This window comes from Rattus rattus, chromosome 14, assembly GCF_011064425.1.
Source record: "Rattus rattus isolate New Zealand chromosome 14, Rrattus_CSIRO_v1, whole genome shotgun sequence".
In the NCBI taxonomy this organism is placed as follows: domain Eukaryota; kingdom Metazoa; phylum Chordata; class Mammalia; order Rodentia; family Muridae; genus Rattus; species Rattus rattus.
The window spans coordinates 41762959-41781853 of record NC_046167.1 but is presented as its reverse complement, the minus strand read 5'-3'; the positions used below and the strand labels follow the sequence as shown (position 1 = coordinate 41781853).

At 39.9% G+C, this 18895-nt stretch overlaps 4 non-coding genes across 4 annotated transcripts; all 4 read right to left on the bottom strand.

Annotated features, from left to right (window-relative positions):
• Positions 1 to 294: 294 nt before the first annotated feature.
• Trnam-cau lies at positions 295 to 366 on the bottom strand. Its single transcript has one exon. It is a non-coding gene; the product is annotated as a tRNA-Met (tRNA).
• A 3045-nt stretch (positions 367 to 3411) lies between these two features.
• Trnaq-cug lies at positions 3412 to 3483 on the bottom strand. The gene has a single exon. It is a non-coding gene; the product is annotated as a tRNA-Gln (tRNA).
• A 3361-nt stretch (positions 3484 to 6844) lies between these two features.
• Trnas-aga lies at positions 6845 to 6925 on the bottom strand. The gene has a single exon. It is a non-coding gene; the product is annotated as a tRNA-Ser (tRNA).
• A 10206-nt stretch (positions 6926 to 17131) lies between these two features.
• Positions 17132 to 17213, bottom strand: Trnas-aga. The gene has a single exon. It is a non-coding gene; the product is annotated as a tRNA-Ser (tRNA).
• Positions 17214 to 18895: the final 1682 nt, after the last annotated feature.

Sequence of the window (18895 nt, the reverse complement as noted above, 5' to 3'; positions counted from 1 at the left end):
TCTTGAACTCATTCCATAAAAACACTAAAACTAGGACACTGAGGCAGGATTGTCTTGAGTTCAAGGCTATCCTGGACTGAAATGCTTGATAACAAACATCACCACTGAAAGGCAAACACAACTTGGTGGTTGATGTAATAAGGGGTTCCATCAATCAAAGATGTAACAAACATCAACATTTCTATGGAGCAAAGACCTCGGAACTTACACCGTGATCTCAGAATTTTTACTGCGATAAAGTCATGGAAACTCTTTGAGAGTGAACACTGTTGTAAGAAAAGAGGAATAACTTTATAGCAGAGGATGGTTTCGATCCATCGACCTCTGGGTTATGGGCCCAGCACGCTTCCGCTGCGCCACTCTGCTACTGTGCAAGGGACTTCTGAAGTTTATGTATAGTTTCTTCAACAGTCGATTCTGTTTTGCTTTAATTCAGTAATTTAGTTTGTCTTTAGTAAATCATGTTTTTACCGTCTTCATACTTTTTAAATTTAGGTTTTGTGATTCACGCCTGCCCGAGATTGCCAATGGGCTCTTCCTGGTTGGAAATCAAGAGCGCGAAGGCTAGATCAAGAATTACTTCCCTGGATTTTGGATTTAGGTTTTCTAAACTGGTTATCAGCACTCCTCTTTTTGCTCAGGAATGTTGGCTCTTCAGGGAAAGAGTCCTGCAAAGTCTTTCAAATTTTAAACAGTCGCGTCCTTTCCACCAAAGCCACCTCCTCTGGACTGCCGCCTCCTCCTTCTGCAGACACCATTCCCCTCTGTCCTCCGGTGGCCTATTCCCATCAATTGGACACATTTACTACATGTACATACAAGCGCTGCAGCTGAGTCGGCTGGTTCCGGCAAGTAATCTATGTACTCAGAGGCTGAGGTAGGATTGCCTTGAGTCTCAAGCCAGGGTAGTCTACAGAGTAAGACCCTTATGCAAGAGAGAAACAAATAAATGTTTAAATAAAAACGTAACCAACAAATGGGATCCATGTCACCATTTAAAGAATCCCTAATATGCAAGAGAAAATAAACTCTACACTAATGATTTAATTAATTATTTATTATCATTCTGGGGATTTGGATCTTTTAGTTTTTCAGTCACCTGGTAGCAAAAAGTATTTACCTTGTAGAATTTACATCTGACACTCCTTACTTGTATCACAAACAGGTTAGGTAAGATTCTAGATCTCCTCTGTAAGAGGGTGACTCCCTGAGCTTCTTCCTGGGAGAGACACAATCCCAGCACCACACTGGGTAAAGAAGGGTGGACCTTAGCATGAGGTTTTTGTTTCTAATTGGTCACCTTTCTTTTTTTTTTCTTCCTTTCATTTCTCCCCCCCCACACACACACACAACCCCAGAAGTTTTCCAAACTTCAGAACATTTTGAATCTAGTTAAGATTTTGTAAATTCTGAATCCTAAATGGATTACTAGTCTATCACCTTAACTGCTCAATCACAACTACACAAATTAAAGTAGCTGTCGTTAAATGTAGATTCCCTTTCAAGGTTTAATCAAGAACTAGAATGTTTACAGACAGCATTCTCTACTTCTTGTTCTTAAGATGCTCTAAACCAGCAGCTACATTGTATCCTCAGGACTAGACTCCAGCAGCTACATTGTATGCTCAGGACCACACTCTTTACCTTGTGGAGCTACTAAAATGAAGCCAGCTAGCCCAAGCTGGCCATCCCAGTTCTTGAGAGATGGAAGCAGGTATATTAGCAAGAGAAAGGAAAGTAGGAGTTCCTAAATGAAACAAACCAACAAGTGAAACAAAAAGAAAAATCCCTTTACCAATAGATTTTTTTTTTAATTTATTTTATTCTATGTATGAGTTACACTGTAGCTGTCTTCACATACAACAGAAGAGGGCATCGGATTCCATTACAGATGGTCATGAGCCACCATGTGGTTGCTGGGAGTTGAACTCAGGACATATGGAAGAGAAGTCAGTGCTCTTAACCGCTGAGCCATCTCTCCAGCCCTTACCAATAGATTAATAACAATAATAAATACTATTTTTAGAATACATTTTTTTCAGATTTTAAAAATTGTTGCTATTTCAGTTACTGTTAAACCCGACTCTGTTGAAGGTGAGACCCATGAGTGAGGGGCTTTCTATTTTGACTTTGCTGGCTAGGATCTCTTCATCCTACCTGTTAAGGCCTAGGTAAAATATTAGGGCCTAGATAACTGTTACCTGGCTAGCCTGCCATTTTGTTCTGTTACTAATAGTATAAGAAAACTGTCTCATATGATGCTTCTGCTTTTACTAGGAAACTTTCTCATTCCAAGTTGATTACACATTCTGTTGTGCTCTGTGCCTTGGAAACCAGTCATGAGAGAAGTTAGTAGAACTGCTTTGTATAGTTACCCACAAAAGGTTGGCACCTCCTAAACCTGTGTATAAGCTTTGATGGTAATTACTTTTATAAGCTGCCCCTGGGATGGAGCCCAACATAAGCAAGACACGTGTACCAATATAAGAAACTATTTAAAATAAGATTTCTCTTTTGATTAGGGGTTGAGTAAAGTTTAATTTCCTAAGACCTCCCTGAGAACTGAACAGAAGGAAACATGTGAGCAACCATCCTGGTTGGCAAGTTCAGACTTGAATGGTAAACAAGTCCCATTACTGTTGACAAGTTAAGATATGGATGTTAGGCTCAGCATTTTGGGTCCTGAGGTGAATCCACTTAATTCCACCATTCAACAAATCAAGGGAAACGCTCAACTCAGTCCAGAATTACTACAAGTCTCAGACTGTCTCTTAGGATGAAATCAGTCAATGTGTTCATTACTAGATGGATGAATAAAGGAAATATGGTGCAGAAACACAGTGAAGTTTAATTTACACAAAAAATAAACAGGGAATCTTGACTATTGCAGAAAACAAAACTGTAGAAGTTTTAAGAGAAATAACCCATACTCAGAATGACAAAACAGAAATAAAACACAATCTAGTTTTAAATGTGTCCAGGTTTATGAGTGTGTGTGTGTGTGTGTGTGTGTGTGTGTTTTATGTCATGATATCAAAGTAGAGAGGGGACCATGGGAGAAAGTAGAGATCTTGGAGGGTGGGTAATAGAATACATGACATGAAAGAAGCAGGAGTTGGGGTGGGTATGTGGAGGAAAGGAGGGATGAGGAAGAGGGATAAATAAGAACAAAGTATAATGAATGGTAGTATAATTTATGAACATTACTTAATGAAATTGATTATTTCATATACTAACTTTAAACATTAACTCAAGGCCCCCAAATTGCATATGTGTGTGGGGGATAAGCAGTGGAAGCAGTGGGAACCAGCATGTAGAAGAAACAATTCTGTTAGAATTTATAGGGTTAGAGTTTATAACCCGGAATATTTTGTAATTTTTAAATATATTACATAAAGGGAAAAACAAACTAGGTTCCACCGAGATTTGAACTCGGATCGCTGGATTCAGAGTCCAGAGTGCTAACCATTACACCATGGAACCCCACGACTTTACGGCCTGAGCTGCTAACTGATGAGGTATATATAGTTGCATTGCAGAATTCAGCTTTTACTTCTTAAGATTCTTAAACTTCCATTTTAGATTTTGTGTTGCTGTGGCACACCTTCCTTTCCAGTTGTGCACTGGGCTTTTCCTGCAAAGTGGAATTGTGAATCGCTCTAGACAGGAAAGACCGACCTGCGTCCCTAGTCTCCACCGCCTCCGGTCTTCCTCCACTGCTCTGCGGACCCAGCAGGACATAGACGGCTTCATCTCAATGTCTGAGGCTGCGTGGTGGTCTTTGAGGGTTCCGGAATCTTTGTCTAGTCCCCAATTGAAGGGACAATTGTGGGAATGTACTTTCATTAAGTACGATCTGTGCACGACTTCTTAGGGTACGGAGATGTCCTTGGAAGGTTCCACCTCTTGGCAAGCTAAGAGTAAACACAATAGAAAGCTCCGATATGCAAGTTAGGTGGCACACGTCTGCATGCAGGAGGGTAGTTCAAGATCAGTGAGGCCTAAAGAAAGTTTGACTAAGTGTGTATATCTAGTTCTCTCTGATAAAGCTTGGACTTACTTTTCTGACATTTAACTATGTTTTAATTTTCACTTTCTACAAGGATCAAGGGAGCACCCTATCATGCTTTGACATTCTCTTTTGGAAAATCCACTGAAAAAGTTTGTCTTTCATGGTAATTATGTCTTTTTTTTAAAAAATTATTTATTTTATGTGAATACACTGTAGCTGTTAGACACACCAGAAGAGGACATCGGATCTCAGATGGTTGTGAGCCACCATGTGGTTGCTGGGAATTGAACTCAGGACCTCTGAAGTGCAGTCAGTGCTCTTAACCAATGAGCCCTAATTATATTTTCTTATTAATTAATCTCTCTAGCCCTAATTATATTTTTTATTCATTTACTTTAAAAAAAATATATTTCTGTGCCTGCATGTGTATCTCTTGGCACAAGTTTTGTTTAGCATACGTAGTACAATCAATTCTCCAGCACATCTGCAATCTCTTAATGGTCTTTAACAGTGAGAAAATCTACTGATGCCAGTGAAACATTGACATCTTTGCATGAAAATAGTAATTCTTTTCCTGTGCTTTGGAAATGTTGTATAGATAAAGTCGGGGTAGAATTGTATCCAGGTTGTCTTTAAGAGGCATCACTGTGTTACTTGTCATCATTCCAAGTTCATCCCACCTCAGTTTGACTTTGCTGTGATTAATATATTTCTATGCTGACAGTCAGTTGAAACACTCATGAAATACATGAATTTCAGCTTCTTAGTGCAAGGCAGACCATGTGTTTTAAATCAAGGGACTGTATGAGTAGTTCCACTATAGAATGCATTTATTTTCCCCTTATCTGTGGATTTTCCTGAGTAGAAACCACACAGTATTGATCCCTACGGCTTTATGTTAGTTGTTTTCCATTCCGAAAGCTTTTTTTCATTTTTTTTTAAATGTACATTTACAAGTGCTTTGCTGGAGACTTCGGGTATTAGAGAACTTGATCAGGTCACCAAGGCCGCTGCATAAATCACACTTGGGTCACACGGTTGTCTTAACTTCAGGTTTGGTGCCTAAAATGCACAGCTTTACATTGTCGGTAAACACGAGGCAAGTATCAGACACCTGGTTCTTAACTTCCAAGGTGTTTTCCATTTGAACCTAGATTCCTCTTGTGCTCAGGAAAGCTGTAGTTGTACAAAGATTCACGGTTAAAAGTTTGGCCAAATACTCCCCATAGGGGAATCGAACCCCAGCCTCCCGTGTGGCAGGCGGGGAATACTCATCACTATACTAACGAGGAGAACAACAGATATTGCTACTTGCTTATGCCTAATGAAGTTAAATATGGCTATTCTACCAGTATTCTATGTTATTGGAAAGAATAAATCAAAGTTGAAAATATATTTCTAAATATCCCTATGATGTAAAATTCTAGCCTGGGCAAAAGGCTAGGTTTAGTCAAGAATTCCACACGAATTATTTACTTGTTTTTTGTCCTACTGTAATTCAGATATCATAACCTGCCTGAATCAGTAAAAATGTAACTTCAATGTGTAGGAATCGAATCTGCTGCTGAAAAAGCCCAATAACCCAGAGTCCATCACTTTAATTACCTGGCCACAAACACAAAACTTCAGACACTTTTATTGTTACATGATAGAGATGAAGGAGCACAAATCATTTTCAACGGTTGTCTAAACTACAAGGTCAGAGTCATACAATTATTTTAGGGTAAAAGATGATTTGATTATAAAAACACACCCCTCCTTCACCCCAACACACACACACACACACACACACACACACACACACACACACACACACACAAGATTTAAGACCTCAGCGCCAACGGAACAGCATAAAGCAGTGAAATCAAAGCCTGGTACGGTCCAGAACTCCTGAGGCTAAACTCGGAATAGTATCTGGAGTTCAAGACTAGCTTGGGCTGCAAAACAAGCTTGCTAGAGTTACACTTAAATATCTGCTTTTAAAGATTTTCCTTTTTATTTTTAATTATTCGTACGCATGTATGTACCACGGAGGAGTTGTGACATCAGTGCAGTTGCCCACGAAGTTCGGAACACAACATTGGATTCCCCTGGAATTGGAGGTAGAGGCTTTTGCAAGCCCTCCAATGAAGGTTCTGGAAACTTAAGTCAGGTTGTCGCTCCAGCCCTGAATATCTTCTTTAAAAACAAAACACAAACAAGGTGGCACATACCTTTAATCCCAGCACTTGGGAGACAAATGGAGATGGGGGCTTATTTCTGTGACCACGAGACCAGCCTGGTCTACATAGTATTTTGACCATCTAATTTTTCCCTCAACAGGCACTTTGGTTTTAATATATTATTTTATCTTCCCTGTTCTTTGAAAGGAAGGAAGGGTTCCAGGTAAGGTGTTGGATACATTCCTTCACTGTACATTCTCTCTCAGCTCTGCCTGAGTATTGGCTGACTGACTTGGTTAGATAGCTTTCGGTTAATGCCGTGGTGCTTAGATCAGACTTTTAAATAGGGCGTCTTAGGGTGGAGTCATTGCAAGCATAGCCTTGAGAAAGAAATCGCAAGGACTTTAGTTTTGTTGAGTTATCTTTATGTCCTCTTAGAATAGAAAGTTAGAGGTAGACAGAGACGTTTCCCTCAGAGTAAAGTTTTGTTGTTGTTGTTGTTGGGTTTGGGGGGGGGTAAAATAAAGCAAAATCGAACATCAAGAACAAATTGGACAAAATATCGCCACTTTGGTAATGCAATGCCATCTCTCAAACGCGTAAGGAAACCCTTCCATGGTTTGGAATATAGTTTCAACTCCTATATAACGCAGGTGCCAAAGAAAACACCCGTAGTAGCAGGATTCGAACCTGCGCGGGCAAACCCCAATAGATTTCTAATCCATCGCCTTAACCACTCGGCCACAACTACAAAACATAATAAGTGGTCACTTGAGGGAGTTTCGAGGCAGATGATTTGTGCAAACTCCGGTGTCGCTTTGTCAAGAGAGGCAAACTGCAGGTTACGGAGTTGAGGGGAGGAGTCTCGCAGGTTCCTAGCAGCAGAACACAGAAGCAAGAACCTCTACCTCACCCGCAGACACCCCGAGGGTGTCGCCAGGTGTTCTGCCACCAGTCACGCGCAGCCTGGCCCTGAGAGGAACTTCTTCCGTGGATTTGTGGATACAGGAGCTGATGTTAGTACACTTTCCCAAAAGTCGTGGAATCCAGATTGGCCACTTCAGAAGGTTTAAACACATTTAGAGGATTTGGTAAATTATCATGAATAAGACAGTGTCCAATGGAATACCTGTGTGGGACCAGAAGGGCAAACAGGGAAGTTGAGATCTTATGCGGCTGCAATACCCATGAACTTATGGGGAAGAGATCTTTTACAATAATGGGATACTCAAGTTAATATCCCTGCAATTCCAGGGATATTAAGTGAAGAAATTAGGAGCAATATGGTAGATCCTGGGGAAGATATTGATACTGGTGATGAAGAACAACCACAAGCTGTTCTCGTAACCCAAACCCAGGATAATACAAGGATTTAATTTCCACATTTATAAAAGGGGCGACTGCTGACATACCCACAGCCTTGCCCTTAAAATGGTTATCAAACTGACCTGAATAGCAAGAGCAGGGGTCCATAACAAAAGAAAAATGGCGGGGTTGGGGATTTGGCTCAGTGGTAGAGCGCTTGCCGAGGAAGCGAAAGGCCCTGAGTTCGATCCCCAGCCCTGAAAAAAAAAAAAAAAAACAAAAAAACAAAAACAAGGTCCTGGGTTCGATCCCCAGCCCTGAAAAAAAAAAAGAAAAATGGCAGGCCCTTCAACAACTGATACAAGAGTAGCTGGAATTTCTGCGTTTATTGTAAAAAAAAGAAATCAAGAAATTGAGGATGATAATGGAAAAATACAAAGAGGAGATTCACTTAGTTACTTGGGTTATAAAATCAGTCAACAAAAATTTGATAACAAAAGATACAGATCCATAGAGACCAATTTCGAACACAATGATTTTCAAAAATTAATGGAAGATATTAATAGGCTGAGGCCTACAATTGGATTAAGTATATATGAGTTAAGTAATTTGTTTCAAACAATACAAGGAGATTCTAATTTAAACACTCCAAGATGTCTAACAGATGAAGCAGAAAAAGAATTAACTCTTGTAGAACAAAGATTGCAAGAGAACAAAGATTGTAGACCGACTTGATCCTAAACTTTATTGAATTCTGGTCATTCACCTACTGGGCTCATCATGCAAAGGGAAGAAAATATTATGGAATGTATTTTCTTAGCTCATAAACAAAGTACAAATTGAAGACATATCCAGAAAAGATTTCTGGATTAATTATAAAAGGTTGAATAAGATTATGTCAGTTGTCAGGAACACCTCCAGCCAAAATTGCAGTACCTCTTATAGATGCTGAGATTATGTCATTATGGGTAATCAATGAAGATTGGCAAAGAGATTATAGCAACTATGTGAGTGAAATTAATAATAAATAACTGAAAGACAAACAAACAGTTTATAAAAAGAACTAACTGGATTCTTCCACTTATTCTAAAGAGAACCCCAATTCCCAGAGGCATAACTTATTATACTGATGAAAACAAGATGGGAATGGCAGGTCATAAGTCAGATAAAATAAGCACGGTGGTCAAAAGTCCATATCCATCGATTCAAAAATCAGAATTGTATGCTATCAGTATAGTAGTATTAGGTATTCTGAACCTCTTAACGTAATTAGATTCTTTATATGCAGAAAGTTATTTTGCATATAGAGACTGCTGAATTTGTACCTGATGACTCAGTTAACTTTGGTATTTATACAATTGCAACAGGTTGTCAGACATAGAAATTATCTATTATATATTACTCATATTTTGTCTCATACAGGTTTGCCTTGTCCATTAGCTCAAGGAAATGAGAAAATCGAACAGTTACTAATAGGAAATGTGTTAGAACTCTCAAATTCTTATGAAAACCATTATGTTAATGGGAAAGGTTTAAAGCAAAAAATTTCCATCCCTTGCCAACAAGCCAAAGAAATAATGAAAACATGTCCTACATGTTCTCCAAACAAACTCCCTTCTCTGCTGGTAGAAACCCTAGGGGTTCAAAAAGAAATGACATCTGGCAGAGGGATGTTTTCCATTCTGCAGAATTTGTGTATACACTGAAAGACCACCGGGGTGGGGAAGACCCCCACTCAAATCTAGAGACGATGCAACCCCCAAGAAACCGATGAGAAACCGATCTTGATGTAATAAACAGGAGGTGTATTTGAGGAACCAGAGCTCTGGGGATGACACATATCTCTCACAGGAGACAGAGGAGTCGACCCCGAGCCCAATTAGGGGAAGGTATTAATAGGGAAAATTACATAGGCAGTTGGCAACAGTCACACAAAGCAATTTCATTGGTTTGTAACTTGGGCTCAGTTCAACTCTAGGCCACCCTGCTTCTGGGGCAAGTTGAACCTAATTCTCGTTTTTCTCAGGACTGTTGAGTCAGGCCTTATCGAGGCCAGATGATTTGTGGTGGCTATAGCCAGGCTACATCCCCAAAACATGTTATGTTATTCTTTGCTGTGAGGTGCACTTGTCCTCACAGCAGGGTCAGTGGGGGATAGTTTAAGATCTTTATTCTTTCAACACCATACCATTGGCATGAACTCAGAGTTTCAGTGGGGAATTGTTTTAAGTTCTAAAAAAGCTGATTGTATAATTACACACTTATTAGAAATAAAGGCAATTATGGAAATACTTACACAAGTTAAAACCAGCCATGCTCTCACATATGTATCCAATAAGTTGAAGCAATTCTTTGCATATTACAATATAAAGCATGCTACTGGCATACCATGCAATCCCACAGGACAAGAAATTATAGAAAGAGCCAATCCTACCTCAAAAGAGATGCTTATTAAACAAAAAGGGAAAATAAAAATCCCCCAGGGACAGACTAAATAATGCTGTGTTAACTCTAAATTTTCTTAATGTTGTGGAAAAGGAACAGCAGCTGGGTTATCAAAAAAACTGAGGAACTAGGCCAACCAATATACTCAAGGGCATGTTGATGTTAGAATGGAAACCTACAATAGTTTTAAGATAGGGACGTAGTTATGCTTATGTATCTACGGGGAATGAAAAAGTGTGTTTACCAATGAAACTTACAAAAATTAAATTTGAGCAGAGGAAACCTCTTATCATCTGAGACAGGAATGTCTTCACAAAGTAAATTGCCTAGGTGATTCACTCTCACAGACTGTCTCAGTTACTATTTCTCAAAAAATAAATAAATAAATAAAAGCTTCAAAAGGGTTATTCCACTTGACTGTCACACAAAAACTAGAGAATGCATAGACTGGAGAGACAACAAGGAGACTGGATAAACTCAGAGACTGGTCAACAAACGCTACAGTTAGCTGTAGCTTCTTTCAAATTAACTATTTTCCCCACTTCAGCCCAAATAGGAATTCTTTGCCCCAATTTAGCAGGAAGCAATTATAAGAACCATCATCCAGATTCCTTAAATTGGAATGAATGGTTTTGGTCCTTTGACACTAGTTATGGTTATCATCTAGGGTAGTAGGTTGTTTTGTTTAATTGATAGAAATTTCATGCTGTTTGGTTTATTATTGTATATTGATAGAAATTTAAGGTTGTTTTGTTCGAATTATTGTATACTGATAGAAATTTAAGGTTGTTTTGTTAGACTATTGTCAGACTGTCTTGTACATAAGCTATTTGTTTAAAGTATGAGGTAAAGTTCTAGTTTTATGGTTCTTATAATTGTTTCTATTGTGTGTAGATTGTTAATGTTAGGAGAAAAGGACTTTTTTTTAAACAGAAAAGGGGATATGAAGTGGGAATTTCTGGTTTCCTTGGAGATTCAGTTGTGTCATGTGATGATTTTCTGGGACCGTCTTATTAGAGGCTGTTTTGCTGAGTGGTATTTTTCTGGAAGCAGCCTGGAAGAGGGGCATGTAAGGTTTTGCTGGAGCAGATGCTGAGAAGACATGCAATGTTTGGAAAGGGTATAAGTATAACCCAACAGACAGTGGATGATGCTCTGGCATTGCCTTCCTGCTTGACTAGTCTTCATGAGGGTTTGCTGATGCTGGTCTTCATTGACAATGCTGTGGCACTGGTTTTTCTTGCCTTCTTTGCTGATCATTATTTGTTGTGACTTCAAAGAGAGAAATGCACCAAAGAATTTCTCATGATATTCTGGTGGCTTCTTGCCAGTTCTGCAGACTCGGGATGATTGGCAGAGCCCTGTGGTTTCTTCTGGATGGAATTACCATTGCTGACTCAAGAATGGTGTTTGTGTGTAGATGGAGCTACTGCTGCTGATTTGTGTGAACTGAACCGCTGATATCCTGACAAGGAAGACTGGAATTGCCCTACAGAACTATTTCTGAACAGGCCCACATCCCCCTTTGCTTTACTAACCTTTTCTTTCTATTACCTCTGGGGGGCGGTGGGCTACAAGGGAGGTTAAAGTGTTTAAGAACCCTTATTAAAGTAGGTTTTGAAAAATCTGAGCCTACATTAACCAACGTCGCCAAAGGTTTCTTTCTTTCTTTTCTTTTTTCTTTTTTTTAAAAGATAGAATCTTACTCTGTGACCCAGAGTGGCCCTCCCCACTTTGCTTCTGGAGTACTGTGATTACTAGCATAAATCCCTTCTCCATTTTCCACATTAATCTCAAGCACAGTTGTCTTCCCAAAGCTTGAAACTGTGTTTTGTTTGTCTACTCCACTTGAGTACTACTTTAAGTTTTTAAAGAAGGTTTGCTGGCAAAAGGGAAGGGAGGAGGGAGGAGAGGAGACAAGGAGACCCAGGATGAAAAACATGGGACTAATAGAGGAGAAGAGGGAAGCAGAAGAGGGATGAAAAGTAGTATGGTGATAAACTGATTAAAGATATTATTTTTCTCTGGAGACAAAACAAGTATGACAAGCCCCAGTGAGTTAATTAAGGAAGTGCACTCTGAAGGAGTGAGGGAGTATTAGAATTTGGAGAGCAGTCTGTTTGACAATCAAAGTTAACTATCAATAAGATAAACATCTTTTAAAAATAGAACACTTTGGGGTTGGGGATTTAGCTCAGTGGTAGAGCGCTTGCCTAAGAAGCGCAAGGCCCTGGGTTCGGTCCCCAGCTCCGGAAAAAAAAAAAAAACAAAAAAAAAAAAAAAAAAGAATGGGAAAAATAGAACACTTCCCTGGGATACTGCACCAGGTTGAGTCCTCAACACCCAAAGAAACCCGTGTTAAATTGTTGACGCAGGCAGAACAGAAGTTAGGGTTAAAAGGAATGCTGTTTGGAGGCAGAGGGACAGACTGGCCAACATAGCAAGTTCCAGGCCAGGCAGGGCTACATAGTGAGACCCTGTTACAAACAACACAAAGAAAAGTCCTGTTAGGGTTAAAACCATGAAGTTAGGAGCATAAGGGATGAGAAACAAAGTGCTTGCCACTGACAATGAGACCTGCTAGAAGAAAGAACAGGGTCTGAGCTGTGTTGGAATTGCTGGCTTACCAGAAGCCCCATTTCCTTGAAGTATACTACCATTGCCCTTTAATTCATGTATTCTTGCTTCAATGCAGTTAATTGTAACAGAATAAGTTAAGAATGGCTTTCTAAATTGCATGGACCTATTCCAGAAAGGAATTACCCCAGACCATCAGGTAGACAGGGAACTAAATATGATAACCAAGAAAGGTTGCAGCTGTGTCTCAGAAAGCTGTAATAGGAGTTAGTGCCATGCAGAACTGCAAGTTTACATGACTTGTAAACATAAACACAAAAAAAGCACAGTCTGAAAAAAAAAAAAAGCATAGTTTACCTGCCTGTAGACCCTGCTCTTTGGGGGACTGCACTTAAGACCATCAGAAAACATAGATATTTACATTCCTTCCCTCTCCCCCTCTCTCTTCTCCCCTCCCCCTGATCCCCCTCTCCCTCCCCCTCTCCTCTCTCCCTCTCTGTCTCTCTCTCTCAAAAGTTTTTCAGGCATGGTTTATTTCTGCATTCCTGGCTGTCCCAGAACTCACACCATAGATAGGCTGGCCTCAAACTCAGGTTTGCCTGCCTGCTAGGATTAAAGTGTGATTAAAGGCATGTGCCACCACCTCCTGGCTCTACATAAGAATTCTTAACAGTAGCAAAATTACAGTTATGGATTTGCAACAAAAATAATTTTATGGTTGTGGGCCACCACAACATGAGGAACTGTATTAAAGAGTTGAAGTGTTAGGAAGGAAGACCAGAAACAGCTGCAGGACCAGTAGGGTGAGCAGCGCTGGCTTGGGCTCATAGCTGATAGTCAGTCAAGGTTAACAGCTGACAAAGCAAGTGAAAGATAAGCACGACTACTGACTACTTTCTAAATGACAGCAGGTACATAAGTCATTGTCTCCCTGTTTTAGTCTTGGAAGATATGCACAGAACATGTGGGACCTGCTCTGGCTCAACCTGTGATAAGCTTAGAGAATCAACCAACTTTAAAAGAAATGACCTCGGTCTTTGTCCAGATTCTGCCATAGTTCCATACAAATTCCTTGTTAATTAGCTCAACCTTTTTTTTCCCCCTCCTGCTTTCTTAGGGGCTTTGCTTTCTTTCCAGAAAGAATGAGAGAGAGAAAGAGAGAGAGAAAGAGAGAAAGAGAGAGAGAGAGAGAGAGAGAAAGATAAAGACAGAAAGAACAAGAGGAAGAAAGGGAAAAAGGGAGAGAAAGAAAAAGAAAAAAGTGAGAAAAAATGAAAGAGAAAAAGAAAGGGAGAAAGGAAGAGAGAGAAAGAAAGAAAAAGAAGGGGACTTTATTCCTCTTTTTCTATGAGGTCTTTTATTTTCTTGCTTGTATTCGTTTTTGAGATGGTCATGACACAGCACTGACTGGCCTCAGACTTATGATGTAGCACTGCCTCCCAAGTGCTAGCATTAAAGGCATGTGCTACCTCAGACTTATGATGTAGCACTGCCTCCCAAGTGCTACCATTAAAGGCATGTGCTACCTCAGACTTATGATGTAGCACTGCCTCCCAAGTGCTACCATTAAAGGCATGTGCTACCATGCCTATCCCTGCAGTAGGTCTTTAGTCTTTGTCATTTTACTTTTCTTTCTAATAAACACTGCTTTTTCTGCTCACCCTTCTGTGGTCCATGAGTTTAACTCTTTTCCTATGAGACAGAAGAATCCAGACTGCAGCCAGTGGCTCAGTCAAAGTTTTGTGTGACCGTAAGCCTCCAGCCCTCTAACTCCTGAGTTATGCCCACTTGGAATGAGAACCTTTGCTCTCACGGACTATATTTTTTTCTCCGTTTGATTTTGATAGTTAAGGCAAACTAGGCATGGGCACTGTAGTCCTTAGTCGAGTGACATACAGCGATGACAGGCATATGACATTGTGGTAAACTTCCTCAAGCATTACCAGTCACATTAAATAAGCATCTTGGGACTGAGTAGTTTGAATAAGTCCAACTGACCAATTTGGGACACAAGGATCATCCCTTGCTCTTCAGCGTCTGGCCCGAGGTTGATGCAGAGAAATGCCATTTTGGTGTATGTTGAAAAACATGATTCAGAGTGCAGATTATGAATAGCAAGAGTGTGAGCAACTTTGGACGGAGTTTGATGCTGTGGCTAATGGATGCCAAGCCTAAGAAAACATAGTGTGCTCCAACAGTAGTTTACATTTCTTAGTAAGCTTTTCACAATACAGTAAGCAGAATGCTCCTGATTGTGGGCTAGCACACACTGAGAACCAGCGCTCCATAACACCACAACTTCCAGATGTTAAATTAGCCGAACAATCCTTGTCCCCTTGCATTCTTGGAAAACCCCAAATATATCCATGACAATACTTGTGGACACAAAACAAACAGAAATACACCAGAACTCTAGGAATGTCTTGCCCAGGACCCTAACAGCAAGTGTTAGGAAAATGTTTCAAATTTCTAGCCTCCGAGATCCAAGAAGACTCAGTTGAAGGTGGACATGGATGGGTCATGGTAATCTACTGTACTGTGTACATATTGAAGCTGAAATGTTCTTCCAAAGGAGTCTTCACAAATGTCAGTATTGCCCTGAGTGTGGGCTGACCAGCACCAGCATTGAAAGAAGACCCTCGGGGTTGGGGATTTAGCTCAGCGGTAGAGCGTTTGCCTATAAGCGCAAGGCCCTGGTTCAGTCCCCAGCTCCAAAAAAAAAAAAAAAAAAAAAGACAAGACCCTCCTATGACACTAGTTTATCAACGATTTCCCCCCGGAAAAGCCTCTCTACCTACTCATAACACTTGGTTTCTTTTTCACAATAGTCTTGGCTGGCTTGCAGTTTGTGCAGTGTAGACCAGGCTGATCTGGAACTCACACATATACTGCTGTCTCTGCCTGGGATTGAAGGCATTGAGGGTGCACAACACCTCCTTCACCAACACACACTCCCCACCCCACCCCCAGTATAAAGTTCTTAAAGGCTGGCAAGATAACTCAGAGGATAAAAGGCACCTGCCAGCAAATCTAATGATCTGAGTTTGAGCCCCAGAAGACAACACACCCTTGCAAGTTGTCCTCTGGCCTCCTCATGCATACTGTAACATGGAGTGAATTTTAAAAATAAATAAAGGTTTGTTGTAACAAATTAGTTATAAAAATTCTGACAGAATTATTTTCTTTTTCTTTAGAGCTGAGAACCGAACCCAGGGCCTTAGTGCTTAGTAGGCAAGTGCTCTACCACTGAGCTAAATCCCCAACCCCAGAATTGTTTTAATATAGAACTCCTGAGTACTATTCACAATATTCCTTCTGTTAACAAAACTTAGCTTATTACTGTAGTTTCTTTTCTCTCTCACGTTTTAATAGACATGTATATATTTTTCTGAATTATTTAAGGTAGATTGAAGATAGTCCTTAGTACATATGTGTTTTATAGGAATGTATTGCCTTAAAACATTGTTATATAGCCATTGAACAATTAACGGAAGGTGGAATTAACAATGATGCATTTAACCAATACACTTTATTCAAATTTCACCACTTACTGCAAAAATGACCTGTATAGCAAGAGAAAAAGGTATAGATCATGTTTCACTTTCAGCTGTGAAACATTTAGTCTTTCTTTGTGCTTTGTAATACTGTTATTGTTAAAATACTGTCAGCTGAAAGAGTCTTGGTTTATTTGATGTTTCCTCTAATTAGCCTACACATTTTGCCAGGAATATTAAAACTGTGGCATTGGGCTCTGTTAATACAAAAGCTCACAAGGCACATGAAATTTACTGGTGTGATACTGATCTCTTGGTTACTGTATTTACCTGCCCAATGTACACCTATCTTGGTAAAATTGGTATTTGTGTGTGACTAATCCTTTTGATTTATATAGCTTACTGTTTTTGTTGTATTTCTTAAGTTTTGAATGAATGTATTAAAGAAAGAAGAACTGGAGTTACGGTGTTACATTTTTGGAAAGGGATTTAAAATAGTGTTCTTTTCTCCGTCGGGGAAATCGAACCCTCGTCTCCCGCGTGACAGGTAGGGATACTCACCACGATACTAACGAGAACGAGATAGGAGTAGCGGTTCAGAGACAGTACAGGAAGTCTCTCAAGTTCCTTTAGCTTCTGTACAGTAGTTTCCGGTATTTACTATACACCACCGATACTCAAGCCTAATAAGGCTTCGTTCGCTGCTCTGGCAACGAGAGCTGCGCCTGCGTGATGGGACGGCTGGCTTAGCGCATCCAATAGGAAAGAAATAGAAAAGGAAAAGAAAAAGAAAGTCCTTGTCTCGTAGCCTTTGTTGTTCACTAGTTCCTGTCCTAAAATGAAATTATAAACTGTGCAGTTCCTGAGGCTTCTAACCAAGCAGGTTGTAAGACAGGAAATAAAGGCTGGACTCGAATTTGCGCTTCCCGGAAGAGAGACTGCGGCGAAGGTGCTACATTAAAAATAAATAAATAAATAAACAAACAAACAAACAAACAAACCGGAGAGCTTCTGGAAATAAAGTGAATCTCGTTGTCGCTAAATAGCCTTGTTGTCATGGAAAGGATAGACATGAAAGTCTTCTGGATAAAGATCAGTATAGAAACATCAAGTTTAAACTCAAATTTAAAATAGCCCGTAGTCGGCAGGATTCGAACCTGCGCGGGGGAACCCCAATGGATTTCTAGTCCATCGCCTTAACCACTCGGCCACGACTACACAACTAACTTTCTTCTCTTGAAATCCCTAAAGGTAAATTCCAGTAGCTGAAAGAGTTAAAGAAAAAGTAATGGGTTGCCAGATTTGCAAGGAAACATTTACAGATTTACAGAAAACATTAAAAGTATGTTTTCAGTAAAGACAAGCCCAGCACAAAACAAATAATATTAATTGCATTAAAGAATGATAAACAGTGATCTGAGGCAGAATTGGGTCTCTTAACTGTCTCACTTGGTATTCTTAGGTAAATATTTAAGCTCATTGCATAACAAATTCTATTTCTCACCCAACAGTATACCGCAGTTAACCAAATGCCTGCTACCTAATCAAAAGGATCGTCATTCCCTTAGCTTCTACTTATCTGTTCTTCATTTCTGACCGTAATAAACTACCTATTTAGAAATACACTCACATATTTCTAAATTAAAAGACTTGGGGAGAGGAGGACAAGTTTAGATTTATCGGGGAAAAAAATCAGTGAAAAATAGTTTCAGTATACTCCATCTCTCCTCTTTTTCCAATTCCCCTATTGTTAACATCTCGTATTCCCACGGCAACTTGTTATCACGATAAGCCAGAAATGGTAAGTTATTATTAATACCATATAGTTCACACTAGGGCTTGCTCAGTGCTGTACGTTTTTCGGGATCTGACATATTTATATATTTCACTGTCCCCAAAGTCCCCTTTGTTCAAAGTACCCTCCAAATCCCTAGCAGTAGGTCGTTTTTACTTGTTCTTTACTACTCCCTCCCAGTACTATATAGATGAAATTGTACAGTATGCAGCCTTTTTCAGATTGACTCATTTCACTCAGTAATATACATATTGCATCTACGACTCTAGATCCAAGGGCTCCCGCATCCTTTTCTGGACACGGAAACATGCCCTTTCACATATGTGCCCAAACACAGACACATAAAACAAGTCTTTTTTAAAAACTAAAACACATGACTGCTGTTTGCATTCTCTTTTTATCTAATGTCTTATTGCAAGCATTTCTCTAAGTATAATTTCCTTTCCTTGACTTTTTAATGTGTAGCATTATCATTTCTAGGTCTGATGCTTTCAGTTAAGGAGGGGAGCCACTTTAGCACGTCTGTAAATAACCGGGGAGGAACAGAAGCCCTTAGTTGAGTGAGCCCCACCTTTGAAGCAAAAAGCCTATTTGTTGTAGTCTTTTGTGTACGTCAAGGGCACCGATGGATTTGCTTTAAGCGCTACGCAAAGAAAACTGCAGAGAGCACTGCTAAAACGTAAAATACTGTACCACCACCTCCTCTCGGTTTCTTTAGCATTAAAAAAATGTTGAGTCGTTTTTCGAAGACATGAAAACGACAAATATTTTCAAAACGACAAATAACATATAAATGAGAATGCAGATCAGGTAATAAAAAGTAAGATTGAACGGTGAAATGTGTGCTTGCGTTTTGAAATCCTCAGTGTGGGAGGCCAGATCCTTCGGAGGTGAAGGTGGATCAGGAACATGTACATAGCAAGTTCAAGATCAGCCTGAGGAGATGAGACTCTGCCCCAAGATCTCTGCGCAAAATCCTGCGGGTGTGTGAATAGGTCACAAACGCTGTATATGACTCCCTCTGCTCACAATCCAAACCACCAGACACAAACGGTAGGCAGGTGCAAACTCCCGAGCCACCAGGAGGAACTATAGCATTAGTAGA